The sequence below is a fragment of the Eurosta solidaginis genome, chromosome 3 (genome assembly GCF_040869045.1).
Source record: "Eurosta solidaginis isolate ZX-2024a chromosome 3, ASM4086904v1, whole genome shotgun sequence".
Lineage (NCBI taxonomy): Eukaryota > Metazoa > Arthropoda > Insecta > Diptera > Tephritidae > Eurosta > Eurosta solidaginis.
In genome coordinates this window covers 206,653,674-206,679,056 of record NC_090321.1, presented here as the reverse complement: position 1 = coordinate 206,679,056, position 25,383 = coordinate 206,653,674, and the positions used below count along the sequence as shown (strand labels likewise).

General features: G+C 35.8%; 1 protein-coding gene across 6 annotated transcripts in view; it reads left to right on the top strand.

The window, feature by feature from the left end:
- LOC137244973 (uncharacterized) overlaps positions 1–25,383 on the top strand; it is an 83,828-nt gene that overhangs the window by 6,600 nt on the left and 51,845 nt on the right. Inside the window, exon 1 of one of the 6 annotated variants that reach the window (XM_067774828.1) lies at positions 17,188–17,433. The exons of 2 other annotated variants lie outside the window; for them this stretch is intronic. The gene's annotated coding sequence lies outside the window, so the exon portion shown is untranslated. 3 more of the 6 variants (XM_067774827.1, XM_067774826.1, XM_067774825.1) reach the window with 3 other exon arrangements.

Here is a 25,383-nt window from a genome sequence, read left to right as displayed (position 1 = left end):
GTACCCCCCGAGGTCTGCAAACGGTGCAATGCCAACGGCGCAATACGGTCAGTCGTGCCTTGGGTACCACCATCCGCGCATTGCAGGAACTGTAGAAGGTGCTAACCAGCACCTCCCTGCAGGGCGAGCAGGATGTTTAAGCCGCCTTCATCCCTATTTAGACGGCGGCGTGCGCCATTCCTAGACGCAGCCGTGTGCGGCGAATTGAAAGGCGCCAACACCCACGAATGGCCATCGTCCTGAACAATAGCGCATTCGACTCAGTCAGTTAATATCAGCCAGCAATCGCGGACGCGTTCTTTTATAATCATGGATTGGCGCTGAACCACCTAAGCAATTTTGGTCGTTTGGTAACAAATCACGCCAGCCTTCCCTATTTCGCGGTAGCTAACGGCGATTGGGAGCACTATGGAAGGTCAAATCTTCCTCCACCTACCTCTCACAACTCTGTGGAGGTCTCTCTCTTACACTGCTTCCAAACTGTTGTTTCGACTGAAGTAATTTCTTGGCCGGATCGCCCTCGTGCACTTGTTGGAAAGAGTTAGCCTCCGTTTGATTTCTATGTAGGCTCGGGATGTACACGCCTTTAAAAAAATTTGGGGTACAGTGTACCCAAGCCACCATTTTGGCAACATTGCCAACGAAGCATCAACACTTCCGCAAGTAACATATAAGAAGTACATTATGTAGTATTACTTGGAATAACTTTTGAAAAATAACACACTACTTATAAATTTCTGAATTTGAACTGTAATTTTCTGAACTTGAATTGTAATTTTCTGAACTTGAAATTAAAATTCTGAACTTGAATTGTAATTTTCTAAATTTAAAGATACAGCGAAAACAATAAAACGTAACTGTAATGCAACAGTTGTTGGAGGTGCGAAACAAACTAACTGACGTTACGGTTTTTGAGGAAAACAAGAGTTGACTTTTGACCATTTCGGAAAAGCAGTATTGTTGACGTTGTAACCATTTGAAATTCTTTATTTCAGTTGACTTTGTGGCGATTTAAAGTGGTCTTACGGCCAATTGATGTTATAATTATAGCACTGTTAACCCAACAACAACCTTATGTCACACCTTCGGAATCATCATCCATGAATTTCAGACAAAACTGGCTATACGCATTTTTTTAATAAAAAACTGAGATTCAATTTGTATTTTCACTACACTAATATATTTAATAACAAAAAAATATAAGCACATTTGTTTTGTGACAGATGGGACAGGTTGCTTTGGAAACAACAAATATTTGAATAAATGTTAGCTGTTGCCTCGACGTAAATATTTTTTTTTGTCGTTGAGCCTAAATTTTAAACTTTTCATCGACTTAAGCAATTTTTCAATTTAAACTTTAAGCCCAGCCCATATGCGCGAATAGTGACAAAATTGTTTTAAAACAAACCAAAAAGTTTGAAAAATTTTACAAATGGAAAGTTAGGGCTCTTCTGGTTATAGAACAACACCCGAAAGTTTAAACTTAATGCGGACAGTTTACGAATAAAAAAAATATGTATTATTAGAGTTGGGATTCTACCGGGTATTTACAAATTGTATGGGTAAATACCAGGAAAATACCCGGAATATTCCTTTTTTGTATCTTTTTTTGGGTATTTAAAAATCATTTGAATCGAGGCTACTTGGCATTACAATTCAGCAATTAAATTTATACGTCATTTATGAACTCATTTAGGAGCCTGAAGCGAATACATATGCTCATATTTTGCCTCTAACATAAGTCTTATACAAGCCTCCTTCTGATATCATATATGGGCAAATCCCAAAAATTTTTACTTTTTGGGATACTCGGGTTCTACATACGGGCAAAAAACTTAAGGCCAGAAAAAAGTACAAGAACATTAAGCTTGACCTTTTCACTATCCGATCTGATGATTTTAAAAATCAAGAAAGTTGATAGTAAGTTTTCGCAGAACTTCGAAACGTAAAAAACGTCGATTTTCACACTTTTTCAAGCGATACCCTTGATTTTTTTTTTTAATTTTTTCGATAAAATTTTGAGGCATCTCTGAAATGCTATGGAATTTAAACTGAATGTTGTTTTTGAGACGGAGATTCTAAAAGTATGAGCAAAATTAATGTGCCCCTCCAATACTCAAAACTATCATCAATCAAAGTAGCGATACTTTTTTTTTTTTGTCATTTTCAATATTGACAGTTTTTTGCTTATAGCTTTTTGAGGCAACTGGGTATTGAAATTTGGATTATGCATGGTAATAGCCTATCAGGGACTAAAAATACGTGGGGCTTCAAATTCAATGTGCCCCTTTCAGTTTTGAAGGTATAGGCAGACAAGTGGAAGCACTTGGTTGCGTAAATTTTTTTCAGGAGCATGTTTTTGTGTGGACACAGCTACAATTTTACTTTTATCACTTCATACCCGTTTGTTAATTTTTTCTCTACACCACAGTGGTATACCATCAATTGCCTCATATTGGAATATTCACGTAAGGAAAGTTATTGATGTTTGTAAAATGGGCAAATATACGAAATTTCCGACAAAAGTTGGCAATCGTCAAAAAGTGTAGAAAAATTTTTTTTATTTTTTTAAACCAGGTTTCATTTAAAAGTAAATAAAAATCAACACCAATTTGGTACAAAAATTAAAAAAAAAAAAAAATTTGTCTACCGTTTTTGACGATTGCCACTTTGTGGCTAAAATTTCGTATATTTGCTCCATGTACAAACATCAATAACTTTCCTTACGTGAATATTCCAATATGAGGCAATTGATGGTATACCACTGTGGTGTAGAGAAAAAATTAACAAACGGGTATGAAATATTTGACGGTTACCCGGTTTCATATTTTTGCCGATATCTCTAAAACCGGGTTTCGGGTATCAACAAAATTTTACCTAAATATACCCCATACAGATATGTACATCCTGATAAAATTTCAACACAATCGGTTAAGAAGTGTTTAAATAAGTAAAAAAAATTTAAGTTTTCCGGGTTTATATTTTTATCAATATCTCCAAAATCGGATCTCGGGTATTAAAACTTTTACATAACTAGCAGCTGCATATATTTCCATATTTTGTTAAAATTTCGATATAATCGGTACAGAAGTGTTGAAATAAATGTATATTTATCGTTGCGACCTCAATTTATATATTTTTTGCTCGATCTTTTGACTATATCTTTTTGAGGCATTATGTAAGACGAGTAACGGCGCTGCACAATAGCTCCAATTTACCCCTCAATGTTCCTAACAAAAAGATATTTGCGTGATACCATGTTTCAAATAAAAATTTTTTTCACCAAAAAAACCAAAGTTTGGCGAATTTCCCCATATGAGCCTTATTGGTGTCATATACTGCTAATTTTGAGTCTTTTAATGAGAGTACTTCAGGGCTTTTAGGAAGAATTTTTTGACATATATCCGATGCATAAAGGGGAGAAAATTTTTGTGATAAAACTCCCATGAAGATAAGATAGAAATGAAATAAGTAATAGTTGAATTAATTATTTATTTAGAACAAATTGTCGCAGAAAAGTTTCTGAATTTTTATTCCGGAGCTGCCTAGTTTACTGATTTTAATATTTTTCGTTTGTTCATAATTTCATGAAATTGGAGTCATAAAAGGCTCTACGATGATAGCACTTTTGAAGCTGATATTTTTCGGACCCATATTGATCATTTTAATACAAAATGAATTACGTTTGTACATTATTGTTACACTTGCTATTCTCTGTGAGTTAAGCTGGCTCGAGGTCAGTTGTATAAGCATCGACGTTTTTCCGCTCATGACACGCTTCTCGACATTTTTAATGTGACCGCAAAGCTGCCACGCTCTGTCCAGGGGTGTCGAACTATATATGACCCCAATAAGCGCCGACGATGCCTAATAAATAGGCCATATGGGTGTCAGATAATCGGAGTTTATTAGAGTTAAAAATGACGCCGGAGAGTTCCAGCAGAGTATAATATGAGCTGTTTAAACGCCTTTTAAGACGTATGTCGGACTCCTATTTCGGCTCAAATGATATACGTTAATAGGCTCATATAGGACGACCATTGCAAGAAGGAAATACATTGATTTCGGCCTCCCAAATGAGCACATACCTTCTGTAAACGCTCCAATTTAGATATTTTTCCGACACTTTCTTGACTTAAAATGTTTACTGGGTAAACTTAAATTTTTGCAACGGCATGCATAATTGGCTAATTTTTTTTGGAAAACGCTGGATTACAGATTTAAACTAATTCAGCCGATAGCGTAATGGATAACTACCCAGCAATATAGGACAAATTGGGTACATTTTGGATTGAATTTGTGTGTTTGTTTCCCATATTTTCCAAAAGATTATTTTTACCCTTCTTTTGGGTAAATATTTGGGTATTTGCCCATTTTACCGGGTATTTACCCCTTTCCCATCTCTATGTATTACACAGATATGAAAGCTCAGTAGGTAAAGCGCACGATTCTGTGAGACCTTTGACTTGAAACCGTAGACAAGCCCTACTTCTTTGGTTTAAATTAAACCTTATTATGCGCTTTCAGCTTCACATATGTAGCACAAACAAGCTTCAGATTCAGGTCCAAAATTTAAGCCTTGTAGCATACGGGAACGGCCGTGTGAATAACTCCTATATCCCAACAAAAACAGACTTCATATGCGTTAACAACAAAACATACGATCCCCTTTTCTAAAAAGAAGGATTGGAGGGAAGAGAGCTCACTCAGACATTCGACACCTGGGTTTTTTCGGGCGGATCTAATATGACGTATAAAATGGAAGCGGGCGTTTTTGCAACACTTCCGGCGACATTCCATAAATTCTTCTTAGGGAGAATGATATTCAATCCGAAATTTTTGCATCTAAGGCATAACTGGATACAAATAGTACCAGGGTATATATCCTCTGCTTTAGCCAGGTAGCTTTTCGTCTTGTCAGGTCAATGACGATGCTACATGTCTGGTTGATCTGCGCATCACAACGACTTGGTTAAACTGTTGATGTTAAGGGAGAGAAGGAAACCCTTACCCTTGCGGCTCATCAAGGGTTGCATCTCCCAGCACTGGCTCGGCAAGGCTAGCAACTGGTGAAAGGGTTTGAAGTCCTGCAGAGTTGCTAAGAGCATGAGCCAGACTACGAAAAACGATCTTTAGCAGTTCTAAAGAAAAATAGAAATAATCAATCAATAACCGTTGCGCTTATCACCGGACACTTGACAAATGGGGTTAATGTACATAACACGCGTTGATCTGGAACACCGTTCATCACGTCGGAGCTTCAAGTTACTTTATGCTTGGCTTTAAGTCTTTGCGAGGACGAGGCATATATATCTCGGACGGGACGTTTTCGACTCTCCGAAAAAAACTAACAAGATTCGTGTGCCTTATTCGTAGCTTTATCCTTGTCACGCAGCGATTCACTAAATAACTTAAAGCCAGTTTTACCGTTAGAGTATGTGGTAACACAACGGACCAACTTAAAGTGGCCAAGGAAGCTATTTCTTAACTGGACAGCTGTTACCCAACCTAACCTAGCCTAACTTTACGTACATTAGGGTAGCTTGAAGAAAAGCAAACTACGTTTATTTGCCACTCTAAATTAAATACATACCTAGTAGCGTTTTCTTTTCTGAAAAAAATTGTTGCCTAAGGACCGATTTTTCAGTAGTTGGTTAAGCTAAGCTAAGTTTGCTTAAACCCTAGTCAAATCTAAACTCCAGGTAAACTAGTGAGCAGTTTTTCAGTCACAGTTTAAGGCCGCCTTCGGGGTATGCTGTTTTGTGCGGCAACATTGGTTTTTTTATTATCTAAATAATTTGTATATACGGCAACAGCTGGATTTTGTTTACCCAACAAACATGGAAAAAAGTTCTCTGGCGAAATATATATCAAGTTCCGGAAGTGATATCCAACATCATTATTTAATTATTCTTAAACCAGATAGTTCTCGAGTTGATATCGAACTTCATTCTCCAGTCACTATCCAACCTTTGAGAAATTGTGTAAAAGTAAAAGTTTTCCAGTTGATATCCAACGTTGCCAATTATTATCCTAATTTCGAGAGATTTTGAGAAATGTACAGTTCTCAAATGAATATTCAACCCATTTCTCCACTTGATATCTTACATTATATGTATATCGAGTTGAGGTGGAGTTGAAAAAAATCTCCAAGGTGGTACCACCAAAACCGACAGCTGTTTATGTTGAGAAATGAACACCTGCTTGCAGGTATGAAGCGTAATTAATGAAGAATAAATTATATAGGCGGCCGCCGTGGTGTGATGGTAGCGTGCTCCGCCTACCACACCGAAGATCCGACATCAACATCATGGAATCTTACATTTGAGTCCAGTTAGAGAACCACAAGTTGTTAATTATATTTTTTTAACTTAAGTAATAGCATATTTTGCTTTATAAAAAGAGTCCCTCTTTTTTCTGAGTACACTATGATTCTCGAGTTGAGCCACTGTTTTGAAACAACTCTTGAGATTTTAGAAGTATGCCTAGTTATAAAGAAGAGCTCTAATGGTGCTCAAGTCCATATGCTTGTTGGGTATATTCGACGCCATTTCGTACCAACGCAAATAACTGATAGGTTAACTAGAGTTTAACCCTGGCAGATCGGCCGCCTAAGCTTAGCTTAAACTTCAGTTAAAGTAGACTGAAAAACTGCAGAATAAGTTTAAGCGTAGTTTAACTGACAAACTGAGTTGAACTTGTACTGAAAAACCGGGCCTCCTACCCCAGAAAATTTTCTACAAATGCAAAGAGCATACATGGCTACCCCGTGTATTAGCTGATTTTCACAAACGCGCTGTCACCGATAATAAAATTTCATTAGCAATTATTTCCTCCATTTCAATTTTCTTCGCTAAAAATTTGTGAAGTTACGAAAAAAAATTGTCACTATCAGCTGGTTTTGCAGAGTTGCACTGCCACACCGCCATTTTATGCAGGGTAAAAGTGTAACGCTTTTGCGTTGCGAGCAGGCAACAATTTTCAGAAAAGAACGAAATACCCCGTAAAGGCGTTACCTGCTTTTTAGAAAAGAACAAAATATATTTACAACCCTTGCGCGGCGTACAAAAAGCGTAACACTTTTGCAGAAAAGAAAACGATATAAGTATTTATTTAAAATTTTGCAGGCTTTTAATAGAAATTTAAATTCATTTAGCAGCATATAAAATTGGATAATAAGTATTTGCGGTGCCGTAAAGCATTTCATGCTAACGATGGGTGGTATAATAAGTACGTGCGTTATTTACACTACATTTTGCTGAGCACACAAAAGAAAAATATTATTTCTGTACAATGACTTGCTGCACGCTGTGATGATTCAACATTTATTTATTTTACTTTATGTTTATTAATTTTTTTACGAAATTACAATGCATGTGCGTCGTAAAGTCAACAGTGCGGATGTAGTCGTAGGCGTGAGTGGCGATAAAAAAGCGAAATGCAGGACACTGACACATTCAATGAGGCGAACGGGTACATTCATTGATGACGTCGTAAGTTGAATATACACACGGAACGAAGTTGCATTGTTCGTTGAAGCACATTTTTTTAAGACTCGATGAACAGGGTCCGCCAAAATTGATAGGATTTAAGAATAAAAAATTCACAAGCGAAAGTATAGTGCACTTTGATCAATTGATTGATCAACAGGCCAACCTAATATAAACGCATTGCGTTTGTGTAACGCACGAACTATACGACTTTTTTTGGCCAAACCGAAATAAGTATTCGTTGCGACAATTAAAACACGTACGTATGCAAACCTCAATCCGAAATGTCACGCAGAACAAAAATTGGAATTCGAGTTAGCGTTTTACCAAATTGAATTCAGTACCAGGTATTGTTATCCCATTCCCATCGATTAACTGACATATTAAAGTACAAGGCGCTGTATGGAAAATAATCAAGAAGAAGCAATCAGCTGTTGGGATAACAACACCTGCTATCATATAATTTGTATGTGTATAAGAAATTTGTGACAGAAACTGCCGCTATGCGTTTTTATTAGGTTGGCCTATAAGCTTGATATTTTATATTTCTCAATGGTTTCGTTACCTGTTGAAAAAAAAGAAGGTGTTTTATTTAAATCACAATACAGTCGATTTAATATATATGTATAAAAGTCATGAACAATTAATTTTAATCGTTATGTTAATTTTTCGTCGTCAAGACCGGATTTGTTATTTTTGTAAAATGTGTATTTTGCAAGTTATTTTTTATATAAAATTATTATATATAGAAAAGGATACACTAGAAAAAAAACAAATGTGTGGATCGCTGATGATAAACCGTCCTGAGTTTTCAAATAGTCGGCTATGAGTTCTATGACCTTTATTGTTCCAATTTACTCATTTTCTATATGAAAGGCAGGCGATAAAAAGTATATTTATTTTAAGAGTGAATAAAATCGAAACTTATAAATATATTCGTAAAAGTGCGGTAAAAAGTAGAACAGCAGTAAAAGCTCTACTTATCATTTTTTCGCATGAAACATGGACACACCGATTTATACAGTAAAACATGGACTAATCGTTTTTTTCTATAAGAAGCAGACATCCCAGATTTGGAACAATTTCCGGATCACTTCGGGATTATTTTAAGTATGATTTCGAGAAAACTTCAAAACCATTTCGAAACTGTTTCGGACTATTTTGGGACATTTGAGGCATCCTTTCGGATACGCTTCCGGACTATTTTGAGAAACATTTCGAAACCATTTCGGGACCAAATTGAAAAATTATTCCAAAATTGTTCACAATTGGTTCCGAAATAGTGTCGAAATGATTCTGAAGTGACCTTGTAACAGCCCCGAAATTTTTTTGGAATAGTTTTAAAATTATCCTGAATTTTTTTTGAAATTAACTATCATGCTAATTTGTTGTATTCAAGACCGAGTTTGTTATTCTTGCAGAATGTATATTTTACAAGTTTTTCCGAAATGATACCTAAAAAAATCCAGAAGTGTGCCCGAAAGGATGCTACAACAGTTCCAAAATTGTACAGAAACAGCCTTGAAATAGTTTAGACGCTTTCCCAAAGTGACCTTGTAACAGCCCCGAAATTTTTTTGGAATAGTTTTAAAATTATCCTGAAGTTTTTTTGAAATTAACTATCATGCTAATTTGTTGTATTCAAGACCGAGTTTGTTATTCTTGTAGAATGTATATTTTACAAGTTTTTCCGAAATGATACCTAAAAAAATTCAGAAGTGTGCCCGAAAGGATGCTAAAACAGTTCCAAAATTGTACAGAAACAGCCTCGAAATAGTTTAGACGCTTTCCCAAAAATTTACCTAGAATAAGAAATTGTACCGAAGCGTATGACCCGGTAGGTCTGCTTCTTATGGAAAAAAGTCCATGTTTTAAGGTGAAAAATTATAAGAATACGTTTATAAGTTTCGCTTTTATTCACTTTTAAAATAAATACACTTTTTATCGCCGTGCCTTCATATAATAACTGAATATAAAATAACTTGTAAAATATATGAAAATGTTACAAATATAAACATTATAAAAGATTAAATATTTCTAGGCCTATAAAAATTAACATAAAAACTAATTTTTAAGACAACAAGAAATTTTTACTTCCGGTTACTTTTAGCTAACACTGTATATGCGTATGCCTGTGCGTATGAGTTATGCGGTTAATTGAGTATGGATATATTTGCACGCAAAAAAAAAATACAAAAGCTGCAAGCATAAATTGCATGTACTTTCGAAGTTGAGAGCACCAGAGGAAAGTTCGAAATGAGTTTCAAAATCTATGCTTGATTGCTGTATGACTGCGAAGAGTGGGCCTTGCATATGTAGATAAATAAATTAGGGTGCCCGTCATTTATTAAGCAGATTTATTTTAAGAGACGCCAATTTCACTTTTTTAAGACTCAAAACGAATTATGTAACAAATAATTTTATCTAATTTTATTTTAAACAAGCTGGGACTTTTTCCTGTCCGAAATTGGCTTTTTCGTATTTTAAAAATGTTCCTTGCTCTCCTTTTTATCACCTCTCTTCGTAGCCGTGACATTATCCACATTGTTATTATTACTACTATTTTTTTTATACTCAGCGTGCTTTGCACACAGAGTATATTAACTTTGATTGGATAACGGTTCGTTGTACGGGTATAAATTAATCGAGATAGATATATACTTCCATATATCAAAATCATCAGTATCGAAAAAAAAATTTGATTGAGCCATGTCCGTCCGTCCGTCCGTCAGTCCGTTAACACGATAACTTGAGTAAATATTGACCAAATTTGGTACACGAGCTTATCTGGACCCAGAATAGATTGGTATTGCAAATGAGCGAAATCGGATGATTACCACGCCCACTTTTATATATATAACAGTTTGGAAAACACAAAAACCTGATTATTTAGTAAATAATACCTCGAATGTTGAAATTTGACATGTGGACTAATATTGAGATTCATGATAAAAATTTGAAACATTTTTTTTAAAAGGGCGTGGCACCGCCCACTTGTAATAAAATCAATTTTACGAATATTATTAATCATAAATCAAAAATCGTTAAACCTATCGTAACAAAATTCGGCAGAAAGGTGGCCTTTACTATAAGGAATGCTTTGAAGAAAAATTAACGAAATGGGTTAAGGACCACGCCCACTTTTATATAAAAAATTTTGAAAAGGCTCGTGGACGAATAAAATAAGCTATATCTTTGCAAAATTTTGAAACAATTTTCAACATTTTCAAACAATTGTGAATAACTCATTTTGGCCACCCGGGGCCTTTGTGCGTGAATTCGAGCATAGACGCAACATTAATATTCGTAATCTTGCTACCGTTCCTCATAACAATAATGCTGCAAAAAACTAAATATTAAATCTGTCCTTAATATATTTTATCAAAATGTAAGGGGCCTAAACACGAAACTAACTGAACTATACTTGAAATCATTTAACTGTAATTACAATATCATCGCTTTTACTGAAACTTGGTTAAAACCTCATATTTTCAATTCGGAGATTCTTTGCAATGATTACCAAATATATAGAAATTATCGCTTGAACAGAGTTAGAGGTGGAGTTTTGCTCGCGGTACATTCTTCTATACCTTCCGCTGTGGTAAATTTACCTGTTATAGAAGCTACGGAATTTAAGTGCATTAGAACCGAGCTGGGAACACACAACATCTTCAGATCCCTCGGTGTATATGAACCATATTTCGTTACTGAAAGATATCAGTTCAATGTTGAAGCCTATTGACTCGATAATTGTCTTGGGTGACTTTAATTTTCCGCACGTATCATGGACCAAATCCGACATTGGTATTATACAGGTTTCTTCAAAATTGTCCAGCATCGACTTTTTAGCTGAAATAACCGAAATTTGCTTAAGGCAGATAAATGTAGTTCCAAACATGTTCGGAAGGGTACTTGATCTGGTATTTGTTGATGATACATCAAAATCGAGCCTAAGGAGGGGTGAACCTCTTACTGTTTCTGAGGACCCTTACCATCCTTCCAACTACGGTGCAGATATTGACAAAAAATGCTTCTAACTTCAATGCCATCATTCACGCTATTCTGGAAAGACATGTACCTAAGCGTAAACGCGTTTCCACTGAACTAGGCCAAATATGGTATACCAAAGAACTGAAATCTTTAAAAAACAAAAAATCGCTTTCATTCAAGCTGTACAAGGAGACGGGTTCACACTCTGACTATTTGAAGTACTCATATTGCGTCATAAATATTTTGAATTAAATAAAAAGTGTTACAATACCTATCTATGTGCGATCAAAAAGAAAATAACTTGCAGTCTGAAAGCTTTTCTATGGTTTCGTTAACTCTAAACGTAGGGTTAAAGGCTTTCCTTCTGGTATGAAATATCGTGATGATTTCTCTAGCGGCGATCAAGATATTGCTAACTTATTTGCACAATTTTTCAAATCTAACTATCCCTAAAACATGGAGTTTTTCCTGCTGCTTGGAAGGAATCTTTTCTAATACCGCTCCAGAAAAACGGCAGTAGGTCATGTGTAGAAAATTATCGAGGAATTGCAAAATTGTCTGCCATCCCATAGGTATTTGAAGCCATTGTTACCAATGAGCTAACATTTTCCATTTCTACATTTATTGCAGACTCTCAACATGGATTCTGTAAAGGCAAATCTACCATTACTAACCTACTTGAACTCACAACTCATATTTCTAATGGATTTTGAGAAAATCTTCACACCGATGTTATTTACACTGATTTCAGTAAAGCATTTGACAAAGTTTCCCATTCATTACTTATCCACAAGCTGGATCGTTTGGCTTGCAACCTGTTCTCACCCAGTGGATATCTTCGTATCTCTGTGGTAGAATGCAACAAGTAATTTTTAAAAATACTCTTTCAGATGTCATTAATGTTCCCTCTGGCGTCCCATAGGGCAGTTATCTCGGTCCAATTCTGTTCTGGCTATTTATTAATGATATTTGTACCGTAATAAAATATTCCAAAATTTTAATGTATGCTGGTGTTGTGAAACTTTTTAGATCCTATGCGTCTATTGAAGAACGTCCCTTGCTTCAAGCGGATTTAAACTGCTTAGTTGCTTGGTGCAACGCGAATTCAATGCCGCTGAATATCAATAAATGTAAGTTCATGTGCCTCTCTCGGAGATCTTTGCCAGCCGCCTTTTACGTAATTGATAATTTGTGTCTTGTATCATTAAATTATTTTATTGACTTGGGAGTCACGATGGAAGCTAAACTTAGTTACAACCTTCACATTATGACTACTGCCAATAAGGCTAGAAGTGTTCTATCATTCGTGAAGAGATGGTCTAAGGAATTTAGTGACACTTATGTAACCACAGCCCTTTTTACCACATTAGTTAGACCGATACTAGAATACGGATCAATAGTCTGGAATCCGCGATATCAAGTTCATGTAGATAAGCTTGAGTCAATACAGAAGCAATTTTTACTTTTTTCTTCAAGGAATTTTCATTGGGACTCTGCGTATAATATTCCACCTTATACTAGTCGGTTAAAGTTTATCTATCTTCCAACTCTCGCTAGTCGTAGAGAAACGCTAGGCATATTATTTATGGCTAAACTACTGAATGGACTAATTTATAGCCCCTTTCTTATGAACGAAGTAAACTTCAATGTCCCATCACGAACGTCAATATATTACAAACCTCTTCTTTTGAGGGAGTGCAGAACTAATTTCGAATTAAATGAACCTTTCCGGTGTTTGTGTCATGATTTTAACTCTCATTCGTATTCATTTGATATAACGGATTCACTTTTTACAATAAGGAAAACTGTCCTATCCTATCTTAACTCGTAACAAAATAAAAATAAAAAAAATAAAAAATCTTTATATGCTAAAAGCGTTAAATTATTTAACAATTTACTATATACATAATTTTCAACTGTTATGTATATAATACTCAGCTGATGATTTTTATTCTGTAGCTGAGCAGTTTTAGACCTCGACGCTTAACAAACCTCTACTATCAAAAACTCGGCAAAAACAAAATCCGTGCGTCATGCGGATGCGCCCCTCGTGTCGGTTGGGTGGGCTTTGGAGGGTATTAATCCGTTAAAAATAAAATAAATGTAAGGCGCGATAACCTCCGAAGAGATCTAAGGCCGAGCTTCTCTTCCAATTTGCGTCGTGCTCCTCTTGATTTTTCCCTACAAATTGGCCGGACGGGACCTACATGTTTTATGCCGACTCCGAACGGCATCTGCAAAGCAGATGAGTTTTCACTGAGAGCTTTTCATGGCAGAAATACAATCGGAGCGCTTGCCAGACACTGCCGAGGGGCGACCCCGCTTAGAAAAATTTTCTTCTAATTGAAAAATCTTATTTCTAAAATTTTGATGTTGCTTTGCCCGGGAGTTGAACCCAGGGCATACGGTGTGATAGGCGGAGCACGCTACCATCACATCACGGTGGCCGCCGTATTAATCCGTTGGGTTTATTAAAAAAGAGCTTTATATCAATGGTATTTCATTTCCCAAGTGTATAACAATAAATAGGACACCGCCCCTTTTATAACGAAGCAATTATCTATGTTTCGGGAGCCATATCTCGAAGAAACATTAACGGATCGTAATAACATTTGGTACACAAATTGTCCCTATAGCAGGAAATATTTCTACAAACAATGGACAAGATCGGTTAAAAACCACGCCCGCTTTTATATAAAACATTTTTAAAAAAGTCGTATACGAAAGAGGCCTAGCTTTCAAAGGCGAAAGTATATATCTTGGTTAACGAAACGATTGAAATTTTTTGGGCATGTAAGATCTCATAAGCCATTATGATCCGATACTTAGAGATCATTTGGAGAAAGTTAGGATTTCACAACAACAGCACAAACGTTTACAAGTTCCCTAAACCAAAAAGCTGGTCCGAAAATCGCTGATCTAAGTTGCCATACTCTAGGTAAACATGAAATCCCATTAAATGATTGTCGTGCACAAAGGTACGATAACGGCGCCAATATGAAAGAAGTTTACAACGGAGCACTACGTCACATTCTCGACAAAAACACGAATGCCGATTACTCGCCTTGTGCAACCCACAGTCTCAATTTATGTGGTGTTAATGCTGCAGAATGTTTTACGGCTGCAATTACTTTCTTCGGAGTTGTACAAAAATGTTTTACTATTTTCAGCAACACGCCACAACGATGGGACATCCTCAAAAAAATGTACCGAGCTCTCTTCATAGTCCTTAAGCCAAAAGCCAAATTTGACTGCGCAAGCATAAGGAGATGTTACCGGCATTCTCAAGTACATCAACAAGTTCGAATGTATCTTGCTGTCCTCAATTTGGTTCAAAATACTGACTACCATTAATGAAAGAAATGTGGTCCTCCAAGCTAGAGACGCCACCACAGATGTTGAGGTCCGACATCTAGATGCCTTTTAAGCTGATTTGACGTTGATCAGGAACCCATGGGAAACAATTTTAAACAAATGAAAAACAGTTGCTATTAAATTGAACATCTCGGCAAAGTTTCCGGGCATTCGAAAGAGAAAACCCAAAAGACGTTCTGAAGATAATTTAAATGAGATGATTACGGATGATTCAGAGTCTGATTTTAAAAACAATACATTCTTTGATTCGATAATCACTGGCATTATTGAACGATTTGCAGCTATGGGAAATTTGAGCGAGAAGTTTTCCTTTTTGTGGCAATTTGAAGACATGGATGAAACTACGGTTCCGGCGAGCGCAGCAAAATTTGTCGAAAAAATACAAGTCGGACATTTCTCAAAGCTTAAAATGCGAAATAATTCACCTGAAACACATTTACGAAGCAAATTTTGATAAAGGTCTGTCACCATTGGAATTGCTAAATGCCAAATCAAAATCTGTATACAATTTTCCCCAACATTTGTGTTGCTTTACGTGTCTTTTGCACTATGCCTGTCACTGTAGCTAGTGCAGAACATTCCTTCAGCGTCCTCTCAAGAATCAAAAACTTTCATATCGTGTTCATATCAAGAGCGAGTTTCACGACTTGCCACGCTTTGTATTGAATCCGTTTTGGTAAGACAGTTAAATTTTGATGTTATAATAAAAAATCTTGCAGCGAAAAAAGCAAGAAAAGCCACTCTTTGATATCCGAACCTTCTATATTGAGTAATTAAATTTTATAATCATCATTAAATTTATCAGAAATGTATTAAAATGTTACCAAATAACTAGAAAAGATTATTTGAAACAATATGTGGCTGTTAAAATAGAATTTTATTTCTACGTTACAATAAAGCAGTATAAATAGTAAATATTCTGTGTTAATTTTATTTTCTGCTCTTAGTCCAAAAATCATTTAGTTGATGTGGGAAAAAAATTTTTTTTTTATGTAATCCATCAATAATGATTCATGAATGAGACGTCATTAACTCAAATTAATCAAATGTGTTAGTGGATTTTTTATAGGGGGCCCGTAAATTGTTTAGTCCCGGGCCCGGATTTTCTCTCTACGGCCCTGTATGTGTTTAAAAGCATAGGGAAAAGAGCATCGAAAAACGTGAAGCAGGGCATTTTTGGGAGCTTCCTTGCTCACTTGCTTATGGACATTTAGCTGGGAGCTTGCTGCAGTTAGTTATTTGTTGGCATGCTCACAGAGCGGCCATGTGAGATGAGATTTTTTGCAGCTATATTGTTTACACACAATAGTCGTTGGTACATACATACATATGTAAATTTATACATGTGCAAATATGTATATCCCATAGTGCCAAAATGGTATCGAGAAGAGCATCTTTCCTTTGTGAAGAGAAATTCGAAAACTCTGTTGGGTACGAAATTCGAAAAACTCCCTTTCAGTTGCCGCTACAATGTTTTTAGCCACTCCTTTCGTAGAGTTTGAATTTCCTTTTTATTTTTGCAAAGCACCAGCATGAGTAAGTTTTATTTGCACAGAGTTTAAAAACAAAGAAGCAACAGCTAAATTGCACTACACTACCATTTAGCATAGAACAATATTTGGTATACTTAGTATAAACAAAGAAGAATGATTATGTATATGACGCCTTCACAGATTAGTTCGCAACCATGCAGCTAATTTATGGCCGAGCCACAATGAAGGTTTTCATATATGTAGATGCTTTCAATGCATTCTTATGCACGGTTAGTAAATTACACGTATTTTTATGGAGAACGGCAGATCAAGCGCCACTAGCGCCATCTGGCATAAAAAAGACGCCAACTTCAAACTTTTGCTGCAAGCAAAGCATAAGAAGAAGAATTTGCTTTGGCTATGACTGCTTTCACACTTTGCAAGTAAAATTATTTGTCTCGATCGTTGGTACTTTTATAACATTTTTCACAATTAAAAACTGTGTTTTAGCATTGGAGACAAAATATGTTAGCAAGCATTTTTGTTGCATAGTGAAAATGTTTATAACAGTGCTTCAAGAAATTTTGTATGTAAATGGACAAGGTGACATAAGTTTCAATTGCTAAGTCTGAAGTTCATTTATATTTACAAACGCAACATCTGGCGTGAATGTGGCGATGTTACTGTCATGCATAAGATTGCGTTGAACGCATCTATATGAAAAAGTTGATTGTGCCCCGGCCATTACTAACACACACACACTTCGTATGTGCATACAAAATAATGCCAAGTGAAGCAGCCAAGTAGGCAGAAAAGGCAACAGCCAGGCAGCTAGGCAGCCATTTATCAGTCATCAGGAATATCGTCTCATCAGTGTGAGAATGACCGATTGACAGATCGGATGAGCTGTTGTTGTCGTTATAAGCAGGCGAGCGGGTTGCTTGACATACCCCTTCATACGCAAACAATTTGAAGTGATTTTTAAGTGTTTATTATGAAATGAAGGAAAAATGTGTGCATAAACAACTTTTACTGTGATGTGATAAATGTTTATGAAATAATATATTTTAAATGAAAGAGATTGAGAAAGATTAAACGGCAATTAAGTAAGTAAGTAAGTAAGATTCAGAAAGAATTTTTTTAACAGCGACACCTATTAAAAGTGAACAAAACAATAACAAAAAATTTAAAAAATTTTATTTAAAAAAAAGGAATAAAATTAAAAAAAAATGCATTTTATTCCGAAAAGAGAACATCTGAATATTTAATTTAAATAAACAAAAAATTTACCAAACTAACAAAATTTGCAAGCCAGCTGAAATCTAAATAAACAACAAAGCTCTCAACACCACAGGTAACATTTAGCTGTCAGCTCCTGAAAATGTTCTATGTATAATTGTACTACATTTAATTTATTTATTTTTAATGTGCTCAAAAAAATAATAAAATGTTCCCTTGTTGCTATTGTCATTGCATAAGTCATTTTAAATGAAAATATCATATATGTATGTAGTCACTAAAATAATTTACGATCACGATGTGACAATAAAGATAGAAAACCCAAATGCACATAGTTTGAAATAAAAATCGAAAGTGAAATGAAAACCACTATAAAACAACAAAGTGCAAAATGAGTGAGAAAAAATTTGAGACAATAAAAATGTAAATGTAACAACAATTACATACATACATTGGTACTTACTCATTAGCCACATACAGTCAGTGTCAAAATAAAGTATACATAAGTCTAGCGTAACAACATTTGCTCTAATGTGTTATTCTGTTCAATTTAATTGTGGTTCATGTGTTTGCAAGGAATGAAGCCGTCACACCTGCCACACAGACGTCGGGTTTGAATAGCAGGTGACTTAAATGTACTATTTGAAGTGCTTGGGTTGCTGTTGTTGTTGTAGCCTTAAGGACACTCTCTGAAAGCTGTTAAGGAGTGTTATCGATGTTGATGGTCCTTTGCTAGATATATGTAGAGCCGATATGTTCCGGTTGCAAACATCATTTGATAAAATATCATTAGAAAGGAAAAACATTGCACCCAATTGGACATATTAATATTGTAACGAATTTTAGGAAATTTCTGAGTATTTTGCAGCTTCTATTAACGTTCAAATCTCTGAATTGTCGAATTAATAACACAAATATTCAGTATAGAAAAATGTTTTTTATTTACACTACTTTCGTAGTAGTACTTTATAATTACAATACGCGTATTATTCAGTTGTAGCTTTTAAAATCAAACTGATTCATGAATCCTTAACTTGCGCTACTTTTGTACTCTCTGTTGCCTCGTTCGTCTATTTCTTTTAAGGTCTAGACTTTTCATGAACAGCCTTCTAGAACAATTTCTTGTTCATTTCTCATTTATATACTCATATTCATGTTAGTCTTCTTGTTATATGTGTATATGTTCGAGTAATAACTATTGCGCTTTTATATGTTGTTAACATGTACGTGTAATAACGTCTGAGCTTTTATGTGCCTTCACTGTTGCCTTCCATGCATATGCGTGTATATGGCTGCGTTATATGCGTTGTTTATTGCATGTATGAGTGTCTGTCTTCCCTTTCTTCTTCCCTCTTAGCTTCGCTTTTTACGTGTATGTGTAGCTGATTACTTCGCTGTTGTTATGTATTTATTTACAAGCAGCATGGTGACTTATCGCTACAATATTAAAGAACTCAAAACACTTTTAGAAATATTATTGACAAAGAAAAAATGTAAGGTAAACTTGGAAACTCGTGCCAAACTAGGCAGACGACACCCACTAAGTGGTGCTAAAATATGATCCGTTGTGGGAAGTTTTGTGAGAAATCCTTCGGAGAGAGCTGTAAAATAGTCGAAAAATATTTCAGAAATATCAGGGGTAGCGGTAAGTGCCAGACAATAACATGGACATTGTATGCCAACGATATACATGGGCAAGTTTCACTAAAAAGACTTCTTATATCCAAATCCAAGCAAATAAAACGCCTAAATTTCCCCCAAAATAAGTCGTATAAGCACATCTTCTTTCGGAACGTGACTTTAGCAATGCACTACTTTTAGCAGCGAAAGCAGGTTTCAGGTGTCAGGGAAGAAAAAAGTAAGAAATATATGCAGAACCGTAAATAAGACACCTGCCGAAAGGCAACTAAACATGGAGTTTGGATCACTCATGGATGTTTTAGCAGAACAATGATCCCTAACCCCTGCGAAAGTTTTCAAAGAACGGATGCTCTAAACCGCCCCGCGCAGTTAGATCACCATCCGCAGTCACTGCATCTTAGCCCATCGAGCATATATAGGAGAACCTAGACAAGAAAAATCCGAAACAGACCATTAAAAGTAAGACACGCCCAAGGCCGCTATTTCGGTGTAATGTCAGAAAATTGTACTGAAGGTTACAGCAATGCTTGTTAGTTTCATGCCAGATCGATAATAAAAGCAAACCTGCTGTTTTGCACACTTTCTTTTTTCACCAAAAATATGAAGTATTTCCAATATTTCGTCCATATTCTTTTTTGTTGTTAGAGCTTTGTTTTTGTCTTTTCATTAAATCAGACAGAATTACATATTGTAACGAATTTTGGGAACTCCTTGTTATTATACACCTTCTGCAAACGTTCGAATCGCTAAATTGTCGAATAAATAACTCCAATATACAGTAATGCAAACTGATCTTTATTAGACTACTTTGAGAGTACTTCGCAATAACTCTTATACTTCACAACTAATTGCGTGTTTAAATCAAACTGGTTTCTTATTACTCAGCTTGCGCTACTTTTATGCTCTCGGTTTCCTCGTTCACCCATTTCTCCTAAGGTCTAGTAATTTCGCGAACTTCATGCTTGATTACCAGCTATATACATGTATATTTGTAGTTTGTAGCCATATGCGTTTGTATGTGTGAGTAACTACTTCGGCTGATGACTACATATTTATATGTGTGAGATATCTCTTCGTCGCTTTTTACATAAGAGTGGCTGCTTTATTGTTGTTGTGCATATATTTAGGAGCAGCTTAGTGATGCTAATATTCGTCGCAATATCATTTTCAAAAAAAAAACTCTTCCACACAGAAAGCCCTTAAGTAGAGGTAATATTGTTACTTTCCAAGTGTGTACACTTTCTTTTGGCACTGACTGTATGTGTGTATGTACATATGTACATTCAAGCAGAACATTAAATCGTACTATTATAAGCGTTACTTGATTCACATACCTACATATGTATGTTGCGTGGAAGTGTCATAAAGGGTATTAAAGCCCACTTTAGGGGCCTACGGTGCGTATGAGTAACATTTTTAAGATAGCTCATAAAATAGTTGAAATAGGCTGCGATTAGGTGGTATAAACGACGAAAAGGTCCCTGCAAAAATTGTTGGATTACGTGTTCCATTTTCTTCATGTTGGAGTACTCTAACAATACCATCAGCCGATCATTGCTCGTTTTTTAACAACCGTGATCACAACACGATGACGATCGAAAAAAGTTGCCAAAAGTAAAATAATGCATACAACTAACTGAAAATAAAATTTTACTAATGCAACTCTGATAAAATGCAACCGCGCACTGGTTTTGTGTATGCATCCCTTCAAAAAACGCGAGTACTCCATAAATATTGATAGGAATACTCCTTCGGGAGTATAGGAGTGTTCCAAAACAAATCTGTATTCATACAAAAAATGTGCCCAATTAACATTGCGATGTCCTAGGAGAGGAGTAGGTGATCCCACTCTCGCTTTGTTTGTGAGTATACATAGAGTACATTCACTGTAGTACTCCATGGAGCACCCACAGAGGATCATATGCCAAAGTACTAAAGATGAATTGTGTCGGAAAGAATTATCGGAGTGAATTTAACTTAAAATGAAAGTAAATGAAGAGGGGCAATACAACTTTTATATTTTTTACTACGAATATTCTTATGTTATTTAGCATTTGCGTGAATATAGAAACTAATATTTCTCTATAATATAGTATGTATACATAAAACCAGTGCGCGGTTGCATTTTATCAGAGTTGCCATAGTCAAATTTTATTATCAGTTATTTGTATGCAATATTTTACTTTTGGCAACTCTGTTCGATCGTCATCGTGTCGTGATCACGGTCGTTAAAAAACGAGCAATGATCGGCTGATGGTGGTCCGCAAACGCATTGCAAAGGAGTATTGTTAGAGTACTCCAACATGAAGAAAATGGAACATGTAATCCAACAATTTTTGCAGGGATTCTATAGTATAGAGAAATATTAATTTTTTATTCACGCAACTGCTAAATAACATAAGAATATTCGTAGTATAAAATATACAAGTTGCATTGCCCCTCTTCATTTACTTTAATTTTTATACTCAGTTGAGCAGAGCTCACAGAGTATATTAAGTTTGATTGGATAACGGTTGGTTGTACATATATAAAGGAATCGAGATAGATATAGACTTCCATATATCAAAATAATCAGGATCGAAAAAAAATTTGATTGAGCCATGTCCGTCCGTCCGTCCGTCCGTCCGTTAACACGATAACTTGAGTAAATTTTGAGGTATCTTGATGAAATTTGGTATGTAGGTTCCTGAGCACTCATCTCAGATCGCTATTTAAAATGAACGATATCGGACTATAACCACGCCCACTTTTTCGATATCGAAAATTTCGAAAGACGGAAAAAGTGCGATAATTCATTACAAAAGACTGATAAAGCGACGAAACTTGGTAGATGAGTTGAACTTATGACGCACAATAGAAAGTTAGTAAAATTTTGGACAATGGGCGTGGCACCGCACACTTTTAAAAGAAGGTAATTTAAAATTTTTGCAAGCTGTAATTTGGCAGTTGTTGAAGATATCATGATGAAATTTGGCAGGAACCTTACTCTTATTACTATATGTACGCTTAATAAAAATTAGCAAAATCGGAGAAGGACCACACCCACTTTTAAAAAAAATATTTTTTTAAAGTAAAATTTTAACAAAAAATTTAATATCTTAACAGTATATAAGTAAATTATGTCAAGATTCAACTCCAGTAATGATATGGTGCAACAAAATACAAAAATAAAAGAAAATTTAAAAATGGGCGTGGCTCCGCCCTTTTTCATTTAATTCATCTAGGATACTTTTAACGCCATAAGTCGAACAAAAATTAACCAATCATTCTGAAATTTGGTAGTGGCATAGACTTTATGACGGTAACTGTTTTCTGTGAAAATGGGCGAAATCGGTTGATGTCACGCCCAGTTTTTATACACAGTCGTCCGTCTGTCCTTCCGCATGGCCGTTAACACGATAACTTGAGCAAAAATCGATATATCTTTACTAAACTCAGTTCACGTACTTATCTGAACTCACTTTATCTTGGTATGAAAAATGAACGAAATCCGACTATGACCACGCCCAATTTTCGATATCGAAAATTACGAAAAATGAAAAAAATGCCATAATTCTATACCAAATACGAAAAAAGGGATGAAATATGGTAAGGTAATTGGATTGTTTTATTGACGCAAAATATAACTTTAGAAAAAACTTTATAAAATGGTTGTGACACCTACCATATTAAGTAGAAGAAAATGAAAAAGTTCTGGAGGGCGAAATAAAAAACCCTTAAAATCTTGGCAGGTATTACATATATAAATAAATTAGCGGTATCCAACAGATGATGTTCTGGGTCACCCTGGTCCACATTTTGGTCGATATCTGGAAAACGCCTTCACATATACAACTACCACCACTCCCTTTTAAAAATCTCATTAATACCTTTAATTTGATACCCATATCGTACAAACTCATTCTAGAGTCACCCCTGGTCCACCTTTATGGCGATATCTCGAAAAGGCATCCACCTATAGAACTACGCCCTACGCCATTTTAAAGTACTCATTAACACCTTTCATTTGATACTCATATCGTACAAACAAAGTCTAGAGTCACCCCTGGTCCAGAAAGGCCCACTCCCTCTTAAAATACTCATTAACTCCTTTCGTTTGATACCCATATTGCACAAACGAATTCTAGAGTCACCCCTGGTCCACCTTTATGGCGATATCTCGAAAAGGGGTCCACCTATAGAACTAAGCCCCACGCCCTTTTAAAATAATCATTAACACCTTTCATTTGATATCCATATCATACAAACAAATTCTAAAGTCACCCCTGGTCCACCTTTATGGCGATATCTCGAAAAGGCGAACAGCTATAAAACGAAGGCCCACTCCCTTTTAAAAATACTCATTAACACCTTTCATTTGATACCCATATCGTACAAACAAAGTCTAGAGTCAACCCTGGTCCACCTTTATTGCGATACCTCGAAAATGCGTCCACCTATAGAACTAAGGCCCACTCCCTCTTAAAATACCCATTAACTCCTTTCGTTTGATACCCATATTGCACAAACGAATTCTAGAGTCACCCCTGGCCCACCTTTATGGTGATATCTCGAAACGGCGTCCACCTATAGAACTAAGGCCCACTCCCTTTTAAAATACTCATTAACACCTTTCGTTTGATGTCCATATTGTGCAAACAAATTCTAGGGTCACCCCTGGTCCACCTTTATGGCGATATCTCGAAACGGCGTCCACCTATGGAACTAAGGATTACTCCCTTTTAAAATGCTCATTAACACCTTTCATTTGATACCCATATCGTACAAACGCATTCTAGAGTCACCCCTGGTCCATCTTTACGGCGATATCTCGAAAAGGCGTCCATCTATAGAACTTAGATCCACGCCCTTTTAAAATACTCATTAATACCTTTCATTTGATAGCCATATCGTACAAATGCATTCTAGAGTCAACCCTAATCCACCTTTATGGCTATATCCCTAAATGGCGTCCACCTATAGAACTATGGCCCACTCCCTCATAAAATACTCTTTAATGCCTTTCATTTGATACACATGTCATACAAACACATTCCAGGGTTTCCCTCGGTTCATTTTCCTAAATGGTTATTTTCCCTTATGTTGTCACCATAGCTCTCAACTGAGTATGTAATGTTCGGTTACACCCGAACTTAACCTTCCTTACTTGTTTTAAATTAAATTCACTACGATAATTCTTTCCGACACAATTCCTCTTTAGTACTTTGGCATATGATCCTCTATGGGTGCGCCATGGAGTACTACAGTGAAAGTACTTTGGAAAATGCTCTCACGTATGTACTCTATGGAATACTCACAAACAAAGCGAGGGTGGGATCACCTACTCCTCTCCTAGGACATCGCAATGTTAATTGGAGCACATTTTTTGTATGAATACAGATTAATTTTGGAACACTCCTATACTACTAAAGGAGTATTCCTTACACTATTTATGGAGTACTCGTGTTTTTTGAAGGGGTCATCAAGAAATATATTTGAATCACCCATTGGCATAACTGTATAGATATGCACATTAGACCGTTTCGTAAACATAATTTTGAGTTTTTTGAGGACAACAAAAAAGTAGTTTCATTTAAGACCGATAGCTTTTTTGTTACACTGAAAGAAACAGACTGATAAAACAACCGAAATACGGGTCAATTCAACCGAAATTTCTGTTAATTTTTATCCATCGCAACAAGATGTTGAATCAATCTTTGATTCGTAATTGACCGTTTTAGTAGTCAAATGAACAAAAAAGTTGTTGCGAAAGCTTTGTACGAAAGTACCTACGTTGCGGCATTTGCAACGCAGATGAGTTTTCACTGAGATCCATTCATGGCAGAAATACACTCGGGAGTGCTTGCCGAACAGTGCCGGGGGGCGACCCCACTTAGGAAAATTTTCTTCTAATTGAAAAACGTTATTTCTAAAAATTTTATTTTGCTTTGCCCGCGATGCGAACCCCGGGCATACGGTGTGGCAGGCGGAGCACGCTACCATCACACCACGGTGGCACTTACTAATCGAACATCAATTGGGCTAATCAAATATGCTGGCACATATTAAACATTATAACTTTATTATTTTGTTTTATTAAACGCACTTTCACCAATTTTTATATTTTATAACTTATTTAATTTATAGTTTTGAACTTCGCTTTGCAAATAGAAATGAAAATAGTAGTTACAAAACTG